This window comes from Saccopteryx bilineata, chromosome 3 (genome assembly GCF_036850765.1).
Source record: "Saccopteryx bilineata isolate mSacBil1 chromosome 3, mSacBil1_pri_phased_curated, whole genome shotgun sequence".
Taxonomy (NCBI): domain Eukaryota; kingdom Metazoa; phylum Chordata; class Mammalia; order Chiroptera; family Emballonuridae; genus Saccopteryx; species Saccopteryx bilineata.
Window position 1 is genome coordinate 63,748,632 of NC_089492.1, and position 22,125 is coordinate 63,770,756.

At 41.6% G+C, this 22,125-nt stretch overlaps 1 protein-coding gene and 1 non-coding gene across 3 annotated transcripts in view; one reads left to right on the forward strand and one right to left on the reverse strand.

Moving 5' to 3' along the window:
- The first annotated feature begins 286 nt into the window (after positions 1-286).
- The window catches only part of MTFR1 (mitochondrial fission regulator 1), a 74,043-nt gene continuing 52,204 nt past the window's right edge, over positions 287-22,125 (forward strand). The window contains exon 1 of one of the 2 annotated variants that reach the window (XM_066266223.1): positions 287-369. The gene's annotated coding sequence lies outside the window, so the exon portion shown is untranslated. The remainder of the gene's footprint in view (positions 370-22,125) is intronic. The other variant, XM_066266224.1, reaches the window with a different exon arrangement.
- Positions 9,946-10,049, reverse strand: LOC136332698 (U6 spliceosomal RNA). Its single transcript, XR_010730860.1, has one exon. It is a non-coding gene; the product is annotated as a U6 spliceosomal RNA (small nuclear RNA).

A 22,125-nucleotide genomic window follows, 5' to 3' on the forward strand; every position in this document is an offset into this window, starting at 1 on the left:
GATAATACACACTTTAGGCTACATTCAGAATGTGGGTCGTCCTGCACACCTAGGGCCTTAGGTTTACAAACAAAAAAGTACTTCCCAGGACGGAGCTGGGCAGCCACAAAGCAAGTTCCAAGAGAAAGCACACGAACCACACCGAGCCCCGCGCGTGCGCACATTGGCGACGAAAGACTGCCACCGGCACGTGGGCGGTCCTCTAGCCTTTGCTCTAGGCTCTGGGCCCGCCTCCAGGTCGGAGGAAGCCGTTGATTGGTCAGTCTGGCCGCGGGTTGGGGATATTGGGTGATTGGCACCAACGTCTCGGGACCGCCAAGCTGGAAGCCGGAGTAGGTGGGGAAGACACCTCGCTGCCTCGCGGCTGAGGTAACTGGGGCTGGGGACTTGGGGAAGCGTTTGGCGTGGGATGGAGGTGGCGTTCTCGGGCCTCACGGCAGTGGGAAACTCTAACAACTGTCAGGGCAGGAGCTGAAGGAGCCGGGTTCGGGCTTGCGGGGAGACCGGCTGTCTCCGTTGGCGGGTTGGGTAGCTGCGCCGCGGCTGAAGCGAGGCGGGGAGGTGCTCGGGCAGCCGGGGCGGGATTGGAGCTTTGGCGGAGCGGAGGGAAGTCGGCGGAATTGCCCTGAAGGCTGGGCCTCACCCACGCACCCGTTCACCGCCCTGTCTGCCCCCTCCGCGGCCTTCGGAGCCCACCGTTGGCGCGCCGGCAGCCAGGCGGCGGGGTCGGAGGGCCGCCGCTCGCAGCGGCTCCCCGGGGTGTGGCGCTCTTTCCCGGGACCCGGCGGGCGGGCCGCGGGGATTCCGGCTGCGGGAGGGGCACGCTTCTGGGCCGCCTGGGAGTTGAACTAGCCTCACCTGGCTTGTGTTGCGGTTTAACTTTAGCCTTCCAGAACTTCCTGACCATGACCAAGATTTGTATTAAGCCCCAAAGAAATGATCGACCTTTGGACATGTAAAAACACATTTTATTATGGAACCCTTCAAACTGTGCAGAGCGTGAAAGGATAGTATAAAGAACTCGGCGTGCCGTCACCCAGTTTCATCAATTACCAATATGTGACCTGCCCCTCCGCCCCAGGTTAATTTGATGTAAATCCCGGACATATTTTAACTGTTTTACATATTTCTACAGCTGGCTGTGATCAGTGAGCATGCTTCTTTTCCAGTCTTTTGTTTATAAAGTGGTTGTGTAAACTGAAGCACACGTTAAGGGAGCGCAAGTGAGGGGAATCCCTAGGGCGAGGCCCCAGGTGTGGCGGCAGCGGCCTCTCCAGGGTGCTATTCTGGGGTCCGGGATGCTGCTTTTCCGTAGTTCCAAGGTTTCCAGAGCCAGACCTCAGGACCCGGGCCTGGAGGACTGAACCGTTCCCAGTGCACCAATAGCCAAGGTTTGGGAGCAGCCTAAGTGTCCATCAGTGGATGAGTGGATAAAAAAGCTGTGGTACACAATGGAATACTACTCGGCAGGGAAAAAGAAGGAAATCTTACCACCTTCTGCAACAGCATGGATGTGGGCAGTTTACTCTCCGCGCAGGATTTCAAAATCAGTGAAAACAAAGGTATCCAATTTAGAACAGTAAAGAATAGTACAGCTAGTGCTCGACTTACGACCACGGTTGGTTCTAAAACCTGTTGTAACACGATTTGGTCGTAAGTTGAGTAGGCTATATGTACAGTACTGTGAAATGATGTTATAAAAATCTTCAAGTCATATTTTCTCATTTTCTTTCATTATTGTTATATATCATAATTTTATTTTATTTGTTCATTTTATGCCATTGGTATCATCTCTACACCATTTTGTTTCTTATTTTTACATTTGTCAGGTTTAAGTAGAACACTGCATTACCAGTACAACTGGTTTAATATTGGAAAACATACAAAATTACAAAGTACAGGTGCATACAAAAATACAAAATACAGGTGTAAAAAATACCATAGGAAACATTTTCCCAATTGCAAAACATATCAAAATATATAAACATGTACGAAGTATTTTATTGGCCAGCACTGTGTAGGTCCAGCTGAGCAACGCTTGCGCTGCCAGACGTGGAGCAGTCGTGGCTACCGATTGTGGTCGTAAAGTTGAATGGTTGTAAGTTGCATAGGTCCTAAGTCGATCAATACCTGTACTAATAATTTCTATTATGGAGCTCTTAATATGTATGAGGCACTCTGAAATTGTTTCCACCTTTTCACTTAAGTTTTACAATAGCTGGGTGAAGTAGCTGTCTCTCTCTTTTTTTTTTTTTTGGTATTTTTCTGAAGTTGGAAATGGGGAGGCAGTCAGACAGACTCCCGCATGGACCCAACTGGGATCCACCCGGCACGCTCACCAGGGGGCGATGCTCTGTTGCAACCAGAGCCATTCTAGCACCTGAGGCAGAGGCCACAGAGCCATCCTGAGCACCCTGGCCAACTTTGCTCCAATGGAGCCTTGGCTGCGGAAGGGGAAGAGAGAGACAGAGAGGAAGGAGAGGGGGAGGGGTGGAGAAGCAGATGGGCGCTTCTCCTGTGTGCCCTGGCCGGGAATCGAATCCAGGACTCCTGCACGCCAGGCTGATGCTCTACCACTGAGCCAACTGGCCAGGGCAGCTGTCTCATTTTAAAGGAAAGAGGCTTAGAGAGGTTAAGCAGTTTGCCTAGGAAGGTTCACAATGATGTGGGGGGCATAACTGGAATTTATTATGCTAATCCTGGTCACTGCAAACAAAGTCCTTTTTTAAGAACCCGATGGCTTTAGGCGACCCCTGTGTTTTGGTCGTTCTACCCCCGCCGGGGTCACAACCCACAGGTTGAGAACTGCTGTTTTAGAGAGAGGAAAGAGAAAGGCGGGGTAGAGGAGGAGTGAGGAGCATCAATTCGTAGTTGGCTTTGCCTGTGTGCCTTGAACTGGGCAAGCCCAGGGGTTTGAAACCAGCGACCTCAGCATTCCAGGTCGACACTTGATCCACTGCACCACCACAGGTCAGGTAGTATACTGTAAGTATTAATGTGATATATAATATGTACTTACATTAGGGTAAGCTAGTATCCTAGAGAGATGATTTTAGGTGGAACAGGAATCGACTTTGTATTTATTTTAGCTAAGATATCTCTTTTAATCCCAATCTGTTTGAACTCAGAGAGTGCAACTTATAGTTAAGTTTTTTAAAGTGTATTGAGAAAAATATTCTGAAATAGCAAGCCTTGATTACATAGATATTATTGCTTGGGATGAGGTTAAATTTATTTAATTTTTTAAAAAGTGACTTAATTTAAACATTTTTTATTTTTTTATTTTTTCCGAAGTTGGAAACGAGGAGGCAGTCAGACAGACTCCCGCTTGCGCCCAACCGGGATCCATCCGGCATGCCCACCAGGGGGCGATGCTCTGCCCATCCGGGGCGTTGCTCTGTTGCAACCAGAGTCATTCTAGCGCCTGAGGCAGAGGCCACATAGCCATCCTCAGCGCCTGGGCCAACTTTGCTCCAGTAGAGCCTTTGCTGCAGGAGGGGAAGAGAGAGACAGAGAGGAAGGAGAGGGGGAAGGGTGGAGAAGCAGATGGGTGCTTCTCCTGTGTGCCCTGGCCGGGAATTGAACCCGGGACTCCTGCATGCCAGGCCGACGCTCTCCACTGAGCCAACTGGCCAGGGCCTAAATTAAATTATTAAAAGCATTAAGATCTGACAAAAATTATAATTCATAATGTCTGAAATTAGTAAATTTAGTGTTTCCCCCAAGTATATGTTGCTAATTTTATTTTTATTCATATTGTCTAAAGTTTGAATAATTTTGACATCTCCACTTAATTATATTTCATTTACTTAGTTTAAAAAATTATTAGTCTTTAAAAATTACATGAGTAGTATATCATTTTTGTTGCTGTATTTTATTTTGTTAAAAACCATTATAAACCGTTCAGAAGTATATAAGTGTGAAAAAGAAAAAGTGGAGGATTCCATCACAAAGCCTCAGTGAGCCAACATTAAGCTTTAGTATCTTCTCAAATCTTTTTCTTGATGTGTATATCTAAAATATCTATTTTACCACTATTTCTATGACTTACTTTTGAAAAAATGGAATCACGTGTATATGTTAGCTTGTGACTTCTTTATTTAACATTTTATCATGTATAGCTTTATCTTTTTGTTTTAATGGCTATAAACTTGAATGGGTAGATATACTGAATTTAATTATTTTCTTATTGATGGACCCTTAATCTGCCTTTAGAGGTTCTTTTACAACTAATGCTTCAGTAATAGCAAATATCATTATCAGCTTTTAAAAACCAGACATTTTAATTTGTAAAGGCATAATGTAGTGAGTCTTGCCAGTAAGACAGTTTTTACACACCTAATATTCAGGAAAGAGAATACATTTGTAGTAAATTTTCACCTTTGTAGTAAATTTTCATCACTTTACTGGAGCCAAGCACAGCACTTTTAGTCACTGCAAAATATTATTGACTTCTAAATAGTATGTGTGTTTATTTCTACTGATATCCAGGGTCACTTACAATATTTAAACAGTCTTAAAAGATTATTTTAAAATTGATGCCAGTGACCCTGGCTGGTTGGCTCAGTAGTAGAGCATCAGCCTGGCATGTAGATGTCCTGGGTTCAAATCTGGTCAGGACATACAGGAAAAGCACCCATCTGCTTCTCCACCCCTCCCCTTCTCACTTCTCTCCCTCCTCCCACTCCTGCTGCCATGGCTCAATTGAAGCAACTTGGCCCCAGGTACTGAGGATGGCTCCATGGCCTCCACCTCAGGTGCTGAAAAGAGCTTGGTTGCCTATCAATGGAGCAACCTACCAGAAGAGCAGAGCATTGCTCCCTAGTAGGCTTGCCAGGTAGATTCTGGTCCAGGCCCATGTGGGAGTCTGTCTCTCTGCTCCCCTCCTCACTGAATTAAAAAAAAAAAAAAAAAAAAAGCCCGTCCAGGAGGTGGCACAGTGGATAGAGTGTTGGACCGGGACACAGAGGACCCAGGTTCGAGACTCCGAGGTCGCCAGCTTCAGCGTGGCTCATCTGGCTTGAGCAAAAAGCTCACCAGCTTGGACCCAAGGTTGCTGGCTTGAGCAAGGGGTTACTCGGTCTGCTGAAGGCCTGCGGTCAAGGCACATATGAGAAAGCAATCAATGAACAACTAAGGTGTTGCAACGAAAAACTGATGATTGATGCTTCTCATCTCTCTCCGTTCCTGTCTGTCTGTCCCTATCTATCCCTCTCTCTGACTCTCTGTCTCTGTAAAATAAATAAATAAAGAGTTCTCTTTTAAAAAAAAAATGCCAGAGTACTACATTCACTTGCATGGGAATGCTTAAAATAAAACTACTACTTTAAGAAGAAAATACTGATATCATTCACTGTAAGGTTCGAGTTCAGAGATTCTTACCTGAAATTGTTAGACCTTCAGTTCGAGTGGAAATATAACTACCTTTAATCTCTTTTATTTCATAGAGAGAAAATTGACCTGTAAAAATGTTACAGAAAATGTTCTTCAGGAGTTTAGTTTCATATCTGAAAACATTAACTTGAAAGAATTTTCATCAAATTTTAATTAGCTTGTGTTCTTAGACTTATCTAAACAGATTTTTGTTGAAAGATGTAGTATAGGTCATGAGATTTATTTATTCATTTGTGCACTGAAAAATGACATTGTGTGTCATATTCTATACTAGGTGGTGTGAGAATTTATCAGTGTACTTACTTAATTAATTAATTAATTTATTTTGTATTTTTCTGAGGCTGGAAAAGGGGAGGCAGTCAGACAGACTCCCGCATGCGCCCGACCAGGATCCACCCAGCACACCCACCAGGGGGCGATGCTATGCCCATCCAGGGCGTCGCTCTCTTGCAACCAGAGCCACTCTAGCACCTGAGGCAGAGGCCACATAGCCATCCTCAGCGCCTGGGCCAACTTTGCTCCAGTGGAGCCTTGGCTGCAGGAGGGAAGAGAGAGACAGAGAGGAAGGAGAGGGGGAGGGGTGGAGAAGCAGAGAAGCAGATGGGCGCTTCTCCTGTGTGCCCTGGCCAGGAATCGAACCTGGGACTTCCTCATGCCAGGCCGACGCTCTACCACTGAGCCAACCGGCCAGGGCCTCAGTGTACCTAATTTTGCATGAATAGTAGAGAATACCAATTCTAAATTATTGCCAATAAATTTACTCATAGGTGGAATACTGTATCATTGTTTTACAGTATGGTGAAATGTGGTGACCTAAAGTCTCAACTGCACTGATATGTAGCAGTGGCCACTAGACTTGAATTTCAAGTTTAATTCCAGAGAGTAGCATAGGTATCGACATAGGGTTGATAACTTTTTTTTTTAATTTTAATTAAAAATTTTTTTTCAATCTTTTTTTTTTTTTTTTTGTATTTTTCTCAAGTTGGAAACTGGGAGGCAGTCAGACAGACTCCCGCATGTGCCCTATCAGGATCCACCCGGCATGTTTGCTCTGATGGAGCCTTGGCTGCGGGAGGGGGAGAGAGAGACAGAGAGGAAGGAGAGGAGGTGGGTGGAGAAGCAGCAGATGGACGCTTCTCCTGTGTGCCCTGGCCGGAAATCGAACCCTGGACTCCTGCACACCAGGCTGACGCTCTACCACTGAGCCAACGGCCAGGGCTAACTTTTTGAATAAGTTTTTGTTTTTAACTTTATTGTCCTTATTTTTCTTTCATTGTTTGACACCAGAATGTAGACTGTCATTTGTGATGCACTGATACGGTGTACCTAATCTCTTATTAGTCTGAGAACAGGAAATTTCATTCTAATAATTTAGCCTACTGAATAATTAAGAATGGTCTGTTAAGCTTCTTAGACTTCCCTAGAAAATGATCACACTCCTCTCTCATTGTGAATATAATTAAATGGTCATTTCTTTGAATAGTTCCCAAATACCTTTTAAAAATAAGACCCAGTGTAGTTTAGCTTTTCAAGTTTTTGGCACTTAAATTTAATGACAACTGTCATTGCTGCCAACAGAGTTATTATGAAACTATACTGACTTAAATTATTGTGACTACCTAAAAAATCTACATTGCATTAGTTGTAAGTAGTATTGCAGTAATTCCCCCTAATCCTTGAGGGAAAGTTCTAAGATCCTTACCCCATAGATGCCTAAAACCACAGATAGCACTGAACCCTATAGGTACTATCTTTTTTCCTATACATACATACCTGTGGTAAAGTTTAACTTATAAAGTAAGCACAATAAGAAATTAACAACAGCTAATAATAGAACAATTATAACAATATACTGTAATGGAATTTACATGAATGTAGCTTCTCTCAAAATATCATATTGTACCATACTTACCCTTCTTCTTGTGATGTGAAATGATACAGTGCTTGCGTGATGAGATGACAGGTGAATCATGAAGACATTGTGATGTAGCATTAGGCTACTGTTAAGGTTACTTGAACACAAGCTCTAGGATACCATGGCAATTGGATGGGTAGTGGATATAGCATGGGATACACTGGACAAAGGGATGATTTATGACTCTCCTGGGATGGAATGGGTCAGTGCAAGATTATATCACACTACTCAGAAGGGTGCATAATTTAAAACTTAGGAATTGTTTATTTCTGGAATTCTTCATTTAATGTTCTCAAATCACAGTTGACTGTGGGTAACAAGTCCCAGAAAGCAAAATCATGAATAAGGAGGGACTACTGTATTTTATATTATCTTTTTTTTTTTTTGATTGCTCTAAACTTTAATGGGTCTAACTACACTAGTATGTATTTTCAAGGTATTTGTGGAGGAAAAGTCAGTTTTCAGAGTTGATCTATTTCTCATTTAGTATTAGTTTTTCTTCTCTGTCAACCACTCCTGCCCACAAAAAGTATTAATAATTTACTATTTTTTATAGCCTATGCTAGAGTACAGACTATAAGCCTATACCATTATAAAGTTTTTAGAAGTTATATGCATAGTCCTGCAGAATCAAAGAAACAAAACGCATATGGGTTGTTAGAACCTTTTTAAAAATCTTTTTTATTCTGAAGTAAAACACAATGTAAAACAGAAAAATGCACAATTAAATGTACAGTACGATAACATCACAAAGCAAACTTCTATGTAATGACTACCAAAGTTAAGGAATAGTTGTTTGCACTCCAGAAAACTCCTTTACACTCCCTTCTATCACCCATTTTAACTTATTTTTTATTTAATTTTATTTTAATTTAAAGTTTACATTCAGTGTTATTCTGTATTAGTTTGAGGTGTATAGCATAGCGGTTAGACAATTATATACTTTACGAAGTGGCCACTGATATTTCCAGTACCCACTTGGCACCATACAAGGTTATTACAATATTATTGACTACTTAACTGCTGTTCTCTACATCCCATGACTATTTTATAACTTCCAATCATTACCTTTACCTTTTTCACCCTTTCCTCCAACCTCCCTCTATTCTCATAGCCATCAGTCTCTTCTCAGTACTTATAAATTTCTGTTTTGTTTGTTTGCTTATATTCTTTAGCTATAACATATAAATTAAATCATATAGTATTTGTTGTTCTCTGACTGACTTATCTCACTTAGCATAATACCCTCTATGTCCATTCATGCTGTAGCAAATGGTAAGATTTTATTTTTTATGACCTAGTAATATTCCATTATATGTATGTACCAAGGGTTTTTTTTGTTGTTTTTTTTTTACAGAGACAGAGAGAGAGTCAGAGAGAGGGATAGATAGGGACAGACAGACAGGAACAGAGAGATGAGAAGCATCAATCATTAGTTTTTCGTTGCGCATTGCGACACCTTAGTTGTTCATTGATTGCTTTCTCATATGTGCCTTGACCGTGGGCCTTCAGCAGACTGAGTAACCTCTTGCTCAAGCCGGCGACCTTGGGTCCAAGCTGGTGAGCTTTCGCTCAAACCAGATGAGCCCGCGCTCAAGCTGGTGACCTTGGGGGTCTCGAACCTGGGTCCTCCGCATCCTAGTCCAATGCTCTATCCGCTGCGCCACCACCTGGTCAGGCCCACGGTTTTTTTATGTACTCATATATTTATGGGCACTGGGGTTGCTTCTTTAGCTTGGCTATTATAAGTAATGCTGCAGTGAACATAGGCATGCATATATTTTTTTGAATTAGTGTTTCAGATTTTTTTTTATATTTACCGAGAAATGAAGTCACTGGGTCATAAGGCAGTTCCAGTTTAACATTTTTTGTTTTAGAGAGGAGGGAAGGAGAGAGGGAAGGAAGGAGAGAGAAAGAGAAAGGAAGAGAGAAGCATCAACTCATTTCACCTAGTTGTGCCATTGATTGTTTCTCATATGTGCCCTGGCCAGGGCCCAAACTGGCGACCTTGAGGGGTTGAGCTGGTGCTCTCTGGATCACTTGCAGTTTTGAGATTGAGCTGGTGACCTTGGGGTCGGGCCATTGACCCCTGGCTTGAGCCAGTGACCATGTGCTCAAGCTGGTGACGTCAGCATGCTGGGGCAGTGCTCTATTCACTGCACCACCAGCCAGGGCCATTTTTAATTTTTTGAGGTAATTCTGTATTCCTTCCCACTGTGGCTACACCAATCTGCATTCCCACTAACAGTCCCCAAGAGTTCCCTTTTCTCCACATCCTCCCCATTTTGGCTGCCTCTCTATGTTTGTTTCTGTATATTAGGTAGATCTGCTGTGTCTCCCAATCTTGGTAAGATGGCCTTATGCAGTAGGTATCCTATAGGACTCAGTGGCACAGTCTCTAATCGCTTGAACTGGTGCTCCTTGTGTGGGTTATGTGAGCCCTTCTGTTGTAGTTGAGTCTGATTAGTGTTGGCCTGTTTGTGCATTGGGTGAATCCTCAGGCCGGTTGAATATGAGTATCAACCCCAACCATATTGTACAAGCTGCTGTTAGGTGCTGACCACAAAAAGGGAATTGGCCTCAGCAAGATCTTGTGCCTGCCAACATCACCCTTTGGATATGCCACTTGTGGAGCTAATTGGATTCTGCTTTTCATGAATTTGCATTTCATCCTTGTGCAGGGGCCATGCTAATCTCTGTATCGTTCCAATTTTAGTATATGTGCTGTTGAAGCAAGCATGGATTCTGCTCTGATGTTGTTTGAATCTCGTCACTGGGTCTGTTGGTTCTGAGGTCTCTTGGGAGGTACTCCAGTGCAAGTCAATATTAGATACTGCCTGTAACTGGCCCTGGGCAACCTGTTGGGAACTATCAAGCGATCCTCAGTTTGTGACTGCCTCTTCTGGGCCTGGAAGCTTGTGGGAAGGGCCAGGATGTGCACCAAGGCTGGTTTATACCATCACCAAACCCAGAGGCAGGCCAGCAAAAGGCCCAAGGCACCCTGAGATTCGCCTCCACCTGCCTCTACCTGCCATCTATCTGTGAAGCTTAGTCACTGAAAGACCCTCTGGTGGTACACAAGTTACCTGAAGTAGATTCTTAGTGAGTCACCAGGTAGGGGTGAATGGTATTCCACACACTGATACAGATTCAGACTTGATGACAGTGCTGGGTCTGAGTCCACTAAACAAAAGTCCTGGGATACACCAAGGCTATGCCACATGCTGGGTGCCCGCAGACCTTTGTGGTGGGGTGGGGTTTCAGGGAGTCATCAGGGGGAAGCCAGCAGAGTTTATCAGGCCCAAACAGACCAAGATGTGGCCATCTGAAGGGAGGGCTCTATAGCAACAGTGCATGCGAGGGAAAAATGGCTTCTCTCCTAGAACTACACAACCGTCCAGGAATCTGCCCAGATATCCTGGAGAGCTCAAGCTCAGCAGGGCAGACCACTGGGAGAGGAAGGGTGGGTCTAGTAGATTTTTTGTTTGGAGGTTGGTGCCGGTCCAGCTTGCGGAAGATGGGGGGAATGTCTCCAACCTCAGAGCCACACAACTCAGTCTCTGGCACCTCCTGACTTCTCCACAGGGCTGAATAATGGGGAGTCAGGGAGGGTGGGGCTATTGCAGTCCCCCAGCTTGATGCATATGAAGGGGGATGCCCCACCCAAGAAAGATGGCATCTGTGGTATGGGAGAGGGACTAACCACTGGGACCCTGGTGGCTGTCCCTTCAGCTCTCCATGGAGTCCCACAACCTCATCTCTCTGTTCTTCTCCGAGCTGCCCTCCCTCCTGAAGAGCCCAGGGAAAGGTGCTACAAATGAGATTTTTTTGTGCTGGCCCTTTAAGAGGGTACCTGGGATTCTAGCTGACTCTGTCCCTGGTGGACAGAATCCCCAGAGGTTTTCACAGCCAGATGTTACATGGGCTCCTCTTCTGGCTCTGGGCTGGGGAACCCAGTTTGGGGTTGAGATCCCTCGTTCCTTAGGAGGAACCTATGCAACCAAGATATCCCTCTAGATTTTCAGCCACTGCACGTGGTTATGGGGCCAGCTCTTTTTACATTCCTGCTCTTTCTTCCATTCTCAATGTGGTTCCTCTCTGAATTTTTGGTTATGACTTCTGTTCAGCCAGTCTTCAGTTGGTTACTCAGGTTGATTGTTTTATATTTTAGTTATAATTTCAGTTTGGTCCTGGGAGAAGGTAAGTGTAACTTCCACCTACTCTGATGCCATCTTAGATTCTTGTACCTTCATAACTATAAGGTTTTTTTTTTTGCCTTTTATGCTTTTTACTTATTTTTTAAAGGGGAGGGCAGACAGACAGGAAGGGAGAGAGATGAGAATCATCAACTCATAGTTGTGGCACCTTAATTGTTCATTGATTGCTTTCTCATATTTTCCTTGATGGGGGGGAGGGGACTCCAGCTGAGCCAGTGACCATGGGGTCATGTCTATTATCCCACACTCAAGCCAGTGACCACATGCTCAAGTTGGTGAGCCCGCACTGAAGCCAGTGACTTCAGGGCCTGGATCCTCAGCATCCCAGGCCAATGCTCTATTCACTGCACTACTGCCTGATTAGGTCTTTTATGCTTTTCTTAATGCCTGTAAGAAAAGGATATCTGTAGTGATACCCCCCTTTTTCATTCTTGATACTGGTGGTATGTGCCTTCTCTTTTCTTGATAAGGCCCATTAGATGTCAGCCCCACCCTTTTTAAATTTTTTTTTTTAATTTTTAAAATTTTCCATTGATTTGAGAGAAAGGAAGGGGAGAGGAAGAGAGAGAGAGAGAAGCATTGACCCATTGTTCTATTTTGTTGTGCACTCATTGGTTGCTTCTCACATGTGCCCTGACTGGGGATTGAGCCTATGACCTCAGAATATAGGAGTTATGTTCTATCCACTGTGCAAAGTTGAGTTTGCTCCGGCCAGAGCTGAGTTCAGTCCTTTTTGTTAGTCTTTTCCAGGAATGAACTTTTGGCCTGATTATGCGTCTGTGTCTTGGTGGTTCTTTGATGCTTTTAAATAAATGATTTGTCCAGCTAGTTCATTTGTCCTCAATGAGAGGAACATTTTAATGTCTGAAATTACCCAGTTAACCTATAAATGGAAGCAAAATTCCTCTTATATATTTGCTTACAATTGAGATAGTGTAGAACAGGTACTGGCTTGGGGTTTAGATGCCTTTTGTCTAATATTCAAATATGAATTGAGCAATAGTTATATCTCATATACTGTCCTAGGTGCTGGGATCAGTGTGATAAATCAAATAAGAGTTTTTGCTTTTAGGTGATTAAAGTGCAGCGGAGGAGGTAAGTAGTTTGGGTACATTAAAAAAAATCTTTTTTAACAGATTTAAAATATTTTAATATGCTGAGAAGGTGTACCTAGCATATATTTTAAAAGGTTATCTGTACATTTCTTTGAGCCAAATAGAAACAATAGCAGTTAAACGATAGCAGTTTATAAAGGGAAGCCATTTGTAGTCTCCAGTCTGATTATACAAACTATAGTAATGACAATATTCCTTTTTAACCGTCAAAGGTGAGAACTATGTTATTATGCACCTCTCTCCATTTATCCAACCCAAGTGCTCACCCACAGTAAGAGGGTTTGAATACTTTTAATGTGCTAGATAGGGGAAATCATAGTAGACAGTCCTAATTTTGATTGATCAGGAAAGACTTCTTGAAGGTGGTGATAGCTAAATTGAAATGCAGGATTAATAGAAGCTAACTTGGTATAGGGATACAGTAGGGAGGTGGAATACTGAATAAAAGAAAAGTCAGGACAGCATTGAATTTTTTTTAAATTTTATTTATTTATTTATTTTTTACAGAGACAGAGAGTGAGTCAGAGAGAGGGATAGACAGGGACAGACAGACAGGAACGGAGAGAGATGAGAAGCATCAATCATTAGTTTTTCATTGCGCGTTGCAACACCTTAGTTGTTCATTGATTGCTCCCTCACATGTGCCTTGACTGCGGGCCTTCAGCAGACTGAGTAACCCCTTGCTGGACCCAGCGACCTTGGGTTCAAGCTGGTAGGCTTTTGCTCAAACCAGATGAGCCCGCGCTCAAACTGGCGACCTCGAGGTCTCGAGCCTGGGTCCTCTGCATCCCAGTCCGACGCTCCATCCACTGCGCCACTGCCTGGTCAGGCTGGACAGCATTGAATTTCTAGAATGATTTGTATGACTGGATCATCAACGAGTAGAGTGTGAAAGATGTGGAAGATAGGAAAGAACAGAGACTAGATTATAAAAGACCTACCATATTTCCCTATGTATAAGATGCTCCCATGTATAAGATGCACCTTAATTTTGGGGCCCGAACTTTGAAGAAAAAAAAAATTATTACATAAAGTTATTGAACTCAGGTTTTATTCATCATAAAATTCACAGAACTCCTTATCACTGTCAAAACTCCCATCCATTAGCTTATCTTCATCTGTGTCTGATGACGAACCACTGTCTTCATATATTGCTTTGTCCTCAAATCCATCTAGTTTTTAGATCCCAAATTTTTCGAAAAAAGGTGCGTCTTATACACGGGGAAATATGGTACTTCAATACTGAGAATGAATAGAAAGTGGAGAGGGCCTGACCTGTGGTGGCACAGTAAATAAAGCATCCACTTGGAACACTGGGGTGGTCATTTCAAAACCCTTGCTGGGTCAAGGCACATGCAGCAGCAAATAATGAATAACTAAAGCAAAGCATCTATGAATTGATACATCTCCCCCCTTCCACCCCCCTATAAAATCAATAAATAAAATCTTTTAAAAAATGTAATAAGGGAGAGGGATAGTGGGAGGAGGAACTAGTCTGGTTGATAGATTTTATGATAGTGCAGGCTTAGGATATCAGTAAGGACAATGGAATCTGTTATATTTAGAAGAAAAATAGAATTTGACTCAATGTATATAATTAAAGAGAAGGAATATTACTGATGCCATATTCTGAGGTAGGGAACACATTTGAACAAAATTGAGGAGGAACATTAAGGCGTTCAGTTTTGAGTTTCTTTGGTTTAAATACAGATGGTAGAAACCAGAAGATGGCATGTAATTGAAATTAAGAAGAAAAAAGAAAGAATTTATGTAATAGAGGGTGGAGTTGATGTAAAGAGACAAGTGTGTGGGGGGGAGTAATCCTAAGTAAGGACTTACCGTATTTTTCGCTCCATAAGACACACCTGATCATAAGATGCACCTAGGGTTTTAAGGAGGAAAATAAGAAAAAAAATATTCTGAACCAAATAGTGTATTAAAATATTTAATAAAATATACCACAATAATATTTCAGTAATGTAAACTCAACAGCAGTATTAACAACCGTTAGCACTGTTATTAACAAATGAGAAGAGACTTTAATGTTCAAATATTCTTCTGGTTGTCCAGGTACCTGCAGCAGCTAAAAAAATGAACATTCATTCCATAAGGCGCACAGGCATTTTCCCCTCCACTTTTGGAGGAAAAAAGTGCATTTTATGGAGCGAAAAATACGGTAGTTGGAAAGAGGGACAGGAGATAATGGGGTCAGAATAGGTGCAGATAAGTGTATATGGCATGTGGAGTGGCAGGATGTTGAGGGGTTTCCTCAGATGACTTCTATATTTGAAGTACTGTGCTTTGTCATCTTCTGTGAAACGATGGAAGAAAGGTTGGAGAGATTTGGATAGCTAGGGGAATGTTCGAAATAGCTGCCTTGGAGAATGGAAAAGAAAGAAGAGTAAGAAGATAAGATTTTTCTAGAATGCAATGAGGGCCCCGTGAGAGCCCCGTTGAGATTGGGGGAAGTACATTTGTAGCAACACCAAAATCAGTAATTTTTCTGCAACCCAATTGTAGGAAATGTAGGCTACTCAATTCATCAAGTTCAGGCTTTTAGAATAAATAAGACAGTAGAACAAGGAATTGAAAATATTGACAAAGCAGTGGTTCAAGTAATCTTTAGCTCTATGGGGTAGAAGAAAGTGAAGGTGGGAAGGGATTGATTAGGTTCATAAAAATTACAGGGGAGAAAAGACTGACTGAAGGTCTCGATATAATCACGGAGTAGATCAGAAGAGTATCTGAGAAAAAGTTAGAAGGTAAGATATTTGATATTTTTAACTTCTACATTTTTTTTCTTCTAGCGAGGGTAGGGGGGATAAGGAGTAAGGGAGAGAGATGAGAAGCATCAACTCATAGTTGCATCAGTTTAATTGTTCATTGATTGCTTCTCATATGTGCCTTGACCAGGATGGGCATCTCAAGCCAGCGACCTTGAGCTTCAAGCCAGTAACCTTTGGGCTCAAGCCAGTGACTATGGGATCATGTTAACGATCCCACACTCAAGCTGGAACCCATGTTAACGATCCCACACTCAAGCTGGTAACCCCGTGCTCAAACTGGTGAACCTGCGCTCAAGCCAGATGAGACCATGCTCAAGCCAGCAAGCTCAGGGTTTCAAACCTGGAACCTTAGTGTCCCAGGTCGATGCTATATCCTCTGTGCCACCACCAGTCTGGCTCTAGATTTTTTTTTAAAGATTTTATTTATTGATTTTAGAGAGAGGAGAGAGAGACAGGTGGGGCAGGGGAGGAGCAAGAAGCATCAACTCATAGTAGTTGCTTCTCGTATGTACCTTGACTGGGCAAGCCCAGGGTTTAGAACTGGTGTTCAGCATTCCCGGTTGACACTTGATCCACTGCACCATCACAGGTCAGTTTGCCCATTTTTTTAATTGAATTGTTTTATTGATTTATCTTTTTAATGTTGAACTGTATGAGTTTTTTATATATACTCACAAAAATTAGGGGATATTTTATCGCATCATACTCATTTTGAAATATCCCCTAATTTTTGTGAGCAGTATACTTTGGATATTAACCCTTTATTGGCTATATCATTTGCAAATATATTCTCCCATTCAGTGGTTGCCTTTTTGTTTTGTGGATGGTTTCCTTTGTAGTGCAAAAGCTTTTTATTTGATGTAGTCCCATTTGTTTATTTTTGTTTTTGTTGTCTTTGACCTAGAAGACATAGCCAAAAAAAAAAAAAAGTCTTTTTAAAAGTTTTAATGAATTAATTGTGGAGACATTGGTTAATAAAATTATATAGGTTTCAGCCTGATCAGGCGGTGGTGCAAGGGATGGAGTGTCAGGCTGGGATGCAGAGGACCCAGGTTCGAAACCCTGAGGTTGTTGGCTTGAGCCCAAAGTCACTGGCTTGAGCAAGGCATCACTTGGTCTACTGTAGCCCCTCAGTCAAGGTACATATGAGAAAGCAATCAATGAACAACTAAGGTGCCACAACAAAGAATTGATGCTTCTCCTCTCTCTTCTGTCTGTCTGTCCCTCTCTCTGACACACACCCACACACACACACACACACACACAAATGTAGGTTTCAGGTATACAGTTCTATTAACGTATCATCTGTATATTGTGTGTTCACCACCCCAAGTCAAGTTTCTTTCCATTACCATTTATCCTCCTTTTACCCTCTTCTACCTTTTTCTACTTTTCTTTTCCTCTGGTAATCACCATACTATAGTTTGTGTACTTCAAAAAGTGTTTAATCCATTTTGAGTTTCATTTCATATATTGTGTAAGAAAGTCACTTGGTTTCATGTGTTTGTTTTTACCCGTCCAGTTTTCCCAACACCATTCATCGATGAGACTGTCTTTACTCCATGTATATTCTTTCCTCCTTTGTAGTAGATTAATTGATCATATAAGTGTGAGTTTGTTTTTGGGCTTTCATCTATTCCATTGATCTGTGTGTCTTCTTTTTTTGTGTCAGTACTATACTTTGGGTTACTATAGCTTTGCAGTATAGTTTGAAACCAGATAGTGTGGTACCTCCAACTTTTGTATTTGTTTTTTCTTTTTAAATTTTATTTAGAAAATTAAATTTAATAAGTTGACATTGATCAATAAGAATACATAGGTTTCACAATGAGATATCACCTCACATCAGTCAGAATGGCGCTCATCAACAAAACAACACAGAATAAGTGCTGGCAAGGATGTGGAGAAAAGGGAACCTTCCTGCACTGCTGGTGGGAATGCAGACTGGTGCAGCCACTGTGGAAAACAGTATGGAGATTTCTCAAGAAATTAAAAATCAAACTGCCTTTTGACCCAGCTATCCCACTTTTCGGAATATACCCCAAGAACATCATAGCACTGTTTAAAAAGAAGAAATGCACCCCCATGTTTATGGCAGCATTGTTCACAATAGTGAAGATCTGGAAACAGCCTAAGTGTCCGTCAGTGGATGAGTGGATTAAAAAGTTTTGGTACATATATACTATGGAATACTACTCAGCCATAAGAAATGATGACATTGGATCATTTACAACAACATGATGGACCTTGATAACATTATACTGAGCGAAATAAGTCAATCAAAAAAACTAAGAACTGTATGATTCCATACAGAGGTGGGACATAAAAATGAGACTCAGAGACATGGACAAGAGTGTGGGGGTTATGGGGTGGGGGGGAGCAGAGGGAGGGAGTTGCGGGAGGGGAGGGGCACAAAGAAAACCAGTTAGAAAGTAACGGAAGACAATTGGACTTTGGGTGATGGGAATGCAGCATAATCAAATGTCAAAATAACCTAGAGATGTTTTCTCTGAACATATGTACCCTGATTTATCAAATCACCTCATTAAATTATTAGTCACCTCATTAAAATTAATTTAAAAAAAAGAATGCATAGGTTTCGGGCGAACGTTTCTGTAGCATTTGAACTATTGATTATGGTGTATACCCATCACCCAAAGTCAAATCATTTTTTGTCACCATGTATATGTCCCTCTTTATACCCTTCCCGGTCCCTTCCCCCACATCTCCCTTCCCCAGGTAACCATTTCACTTTGATCTATGTCCATGAGTTTCAGTTTTATACCCCACAACCTGTGTGTGAAGTCATACAGTTCTTAGCTTTTTCCGATTTACTTATTTCACTCAGTATAATGTACTCAAGGTCCATCCATGTTGTTGTAAATGATCCGATGTCATCATTTCTTATGGCTGAGAAGTATTCCATTGCATATAGTACCATATCTTCTTTATCCAATCCTCTATTTAGGGACACTTTGGTTGTTTTCATGTCTTGGCCACTGTGAATAATACTGTGATGAAAATGGGGGTGCATGTGTCTTTATATACAGATGTTTTTGAGTTTTGGGAGTAGATTCCCAGTAGAGGGATTGCTGGGTCATATGGTAGTTTATTCTTAATTTCTTGAGGAACCACCATACTTTCTTCCATAATGGTTGTACTAATTTGCATTCCCACCAGCAGTGAATGAGGGTTCCTTTTTCTCCACATCCTTACCCACATGTTATTACTTGTCTTGTTGATAATAGCCAGTCTAACAGGTATGAGGTGGTATCTCATTGTTTTGATATACATTTCTCAAGTAGATAGTGAATATGAGCATCTTTTCATATATCTGTTGGTTATTTGTATGTCCTTTTGGGAGAATTATCTGTTCAGGTTCTCGCCCCAATTTTTAATTGGATTGTTTGCTTGTCACTGAGCTTTGTGAGTTCTTTGTATATTCTACATATTAACCCCGTATTGGAGCTAATATTTGCAAATATCACCTCCCATTTAGTTGACTTCCTATTTGTTTTGTTGTCAGGTTCTTTTGCTGTGTAGAAGCTTTTTAGTTTGATATAATCCCATTTATTTATATTTGTCTTTACTTCCCTCAACTTTGTTGTTTTTTCTCAAGATTGCTTTTTTATTCAGGGTCTTTCTAGTTCCATATAAATTTCAGGATTATTTGTTTTAGTTATGTGGAAAATGTATGTATCAAAATTTGTATTTTGATAGAGATTGTATTGAATCTGTAGATTGTTTTGGGTAATATGGACATTTTATTTATTTATTTATAATTGTTTTCCAATTACATTCACCTTTTTCACCAATCCTCCCAACTTCCCTTCCGTCTGGCAACCATCAAAATGTTCTCTGTATTTTTGAGTCTCTTTCTGCTCTGCCTGTTTGTTTGTTTTGATTTTTAGATTCTATTGTTGATACATATTGCTATTTTAGTCATGTTTTTATCTTTTTTTTTCTTTTTTTCTATTTTTGCTTCTTAAAGAAGACCCTTCAACATCTTATGTAATACTAATTTGGTGGTGGTGAATTCCTTTAGCTTTTTTTATTCTTGAAAGCTCTTTTTTTTTTTTTTTTTTTTTTTTTATTATTTTTATTTATTTATTCATTTTAGAGAAGAGAGACAGAGAGAAAGAGAGACAGAGAGAGAGAGAAGGAGGAGGAGCAGGAAGCATCAACTCCCATACGTGCCTTGACCAGCCAAGCCCAGGGTTTTGAACCGTTGACCTCAGCATTCCAGGTCAACGCTTTATCCACTGCGCCACCACAGGTCAGGCCGAAAGCTCTTTTTTTTAAAAAAAAATTTTAATTTATTATTTTTAGCAAGAGAGAGAGGAAAAGAAAGGGAGACAGGATTGATGTTCCTGTATGTGCCCTGACCAGGGATTGAACCGGCAACCTCTGTGCTATGAGACAACGCTCTAACCAACCTAGCTATCTGGCCAGGGCTCTTGGAAGCTCTTTATATGTCCTTTGATTCTAAATGATAGCTTTGCTGGGTGGAGCAGTCTTGGTGGTAGGCCCTTGTTTTCCATCACAATGAATATTTCTTGCCAGTCTCTTCTGGCCTGCAAAGTTTTTGCTGAGAAATCAGCTGACAGTCATTTTGAGCTTCCTTGTTGGTAACTGCTTTGCTTTTGCTGCTTTTTAAGATTCTCTCTTTGTATTTAATCTTTTTCATTTTAATTATGATGTGTCTCAGTATGGGCCTCTTTGGGTTTATCTTGTTTAGGACTCTTTGTGCTTCCTGGACTTGTATGTCTATTTCCTTCACCAGGCATGAGCCACAAAGTGATCTGCAGATGGCTGCTACTTGAGCTGGCCTTGGAGGTTCCCAGGAGAACGCAAGCTTCAAACCAAGGCTGGGTCTTGCTAGTGCCAGACCTGGGGACACTTAGTGAGAGGTACAGGGCACTCAGAGGCCAGATGCTGCTTGTTTGAGGGAGTTTAGGCAAGTCTGAATTATGAACTAAGACAGGCCATTCATATGGAAAAGCCACTGCAAACAGCTTGAGTGAGTGGTAGCAAAGTTGGGTGGGGCAGGTTTCAAGGAATCACCTGGGTGATTGTTAATGTTGTTGGTGTTGTTATCCAGGTTGATGGATACTCAAATATTTATCCCCCCTTCAGCATGTGAACCCATCTGACCCAGGACTTTTGTTTCTTTGCCATTTTTTGATTATTGATTCTATTGCATTAGTAGTAATCTGTTCAGATTTTGTTTTAATCCTGTTTCAGTCTTGGAAGATTTTATGTGTCTAGGAATCGGTCCATTTCTTCTAGGTTGTCCAGTTTGTTGGCATATACTACTAGTTCATGGTATTATCTTTTTATTTCTGTGGTGTCAGTTGTCACTTCCATTTCTCTTCTTATTTTATTTGCACTCTTTTTTTTTCTCTTCCAATTGATTTCTCATTTCATATCTTTGTTGTTGAAAAGGATGCTTGATATGACTTCAGTCTTCTTAAATTTGAGACTTGTTTTGTGGCCTAACATTGTCTCCTGAGATGTTTCAGTTGATGTTGAGAAGAATGTATATTCTGCTGTTCTGGGGTGGGATGTTCTGCAAGTGTCTGTTTGGTCTATCTAATCTAAGATCACTGTTTCCTTGTTGAGTTTCTGCCTGGATGATGTGTCATTGATGTCAGTAGGGTATTAAAGTCCCCTACTATTACTGTGTATTACTATCAATCTTTCCCTTATGTCTGTTAATGTTTTCTTTATGGGTGTAAGTGCTTCCACATTGAGTTCTGATGTTTACAAGAGTTGTATTCTCTTGTTGGATTGGTCCCTTTATCATTATGTAATAACCTTCCTTTCCTCTCATTACAACCTTTGTTTTGAAGTCTATTTTTGTGTTATATATAAAGGTTGCTACTACAGCTTTTTTGTTTGTTTCCATTTACATGAAATACCTTTTTCCATTCCTTCACTTTCAGTCTGTGTGTCTTTTTGATCTGAAATGAGTCATTTGTGGACATCATATATACAGGTGTTGTTGTTTTGTTGTTGTTTAATCCATCAGCCGCCCTGTGTCTTTTGTTTTTTTTTTTTAAGTGGAGAACAGGAGAGATAGACTCCCGCATGTGCCTTGACCAGGATCTACCCAGCAACTCCCATCTTGGACCAATGCTCAAATCAGCCAAGCTATTTTTAGTACTTAAGACTGATGCTTGGACCAATGAGCTATCCTCAGTGCTGGGGCTGACGCTCGAACCAATGAGCTACTGGCTATGGGAGGGGAAGAGATAGAGAAGGGGAAGAGAAGCAGATGGTTGTTTCTCTTATGTGAACTGACTGGGAATTGAACCCAGAACGTCCATTTGTCGGGCTAATGCTCTATCAGCCTTTACTCCAGGCGTTGGGAACCTATGGCTTGCGAGCCAGATGTGGCTCTTTTGATGGCTGCATCTGGCTCGCAGACAAATCTTTAATAAAAATAATAATAACGTTAAAAATATAAAACATTCTCATGTATTACAATCCATTCATTTCCTACCGCCCATGTTCATGGTTGCAGGTGGCTGGAGCCAATCACAGCTGCCCTCTGGGACAACACCAAATTTTTATTGGATAATGGGTAAAGTACACGGGTCGTTGTATGGCTCTCACAGAATTACATTTTAAAATATGTGGTATTCGCCTGACCAGGCGGTGGCGCAGTAGATAGATCGTCAGACTGGGATGTAGAA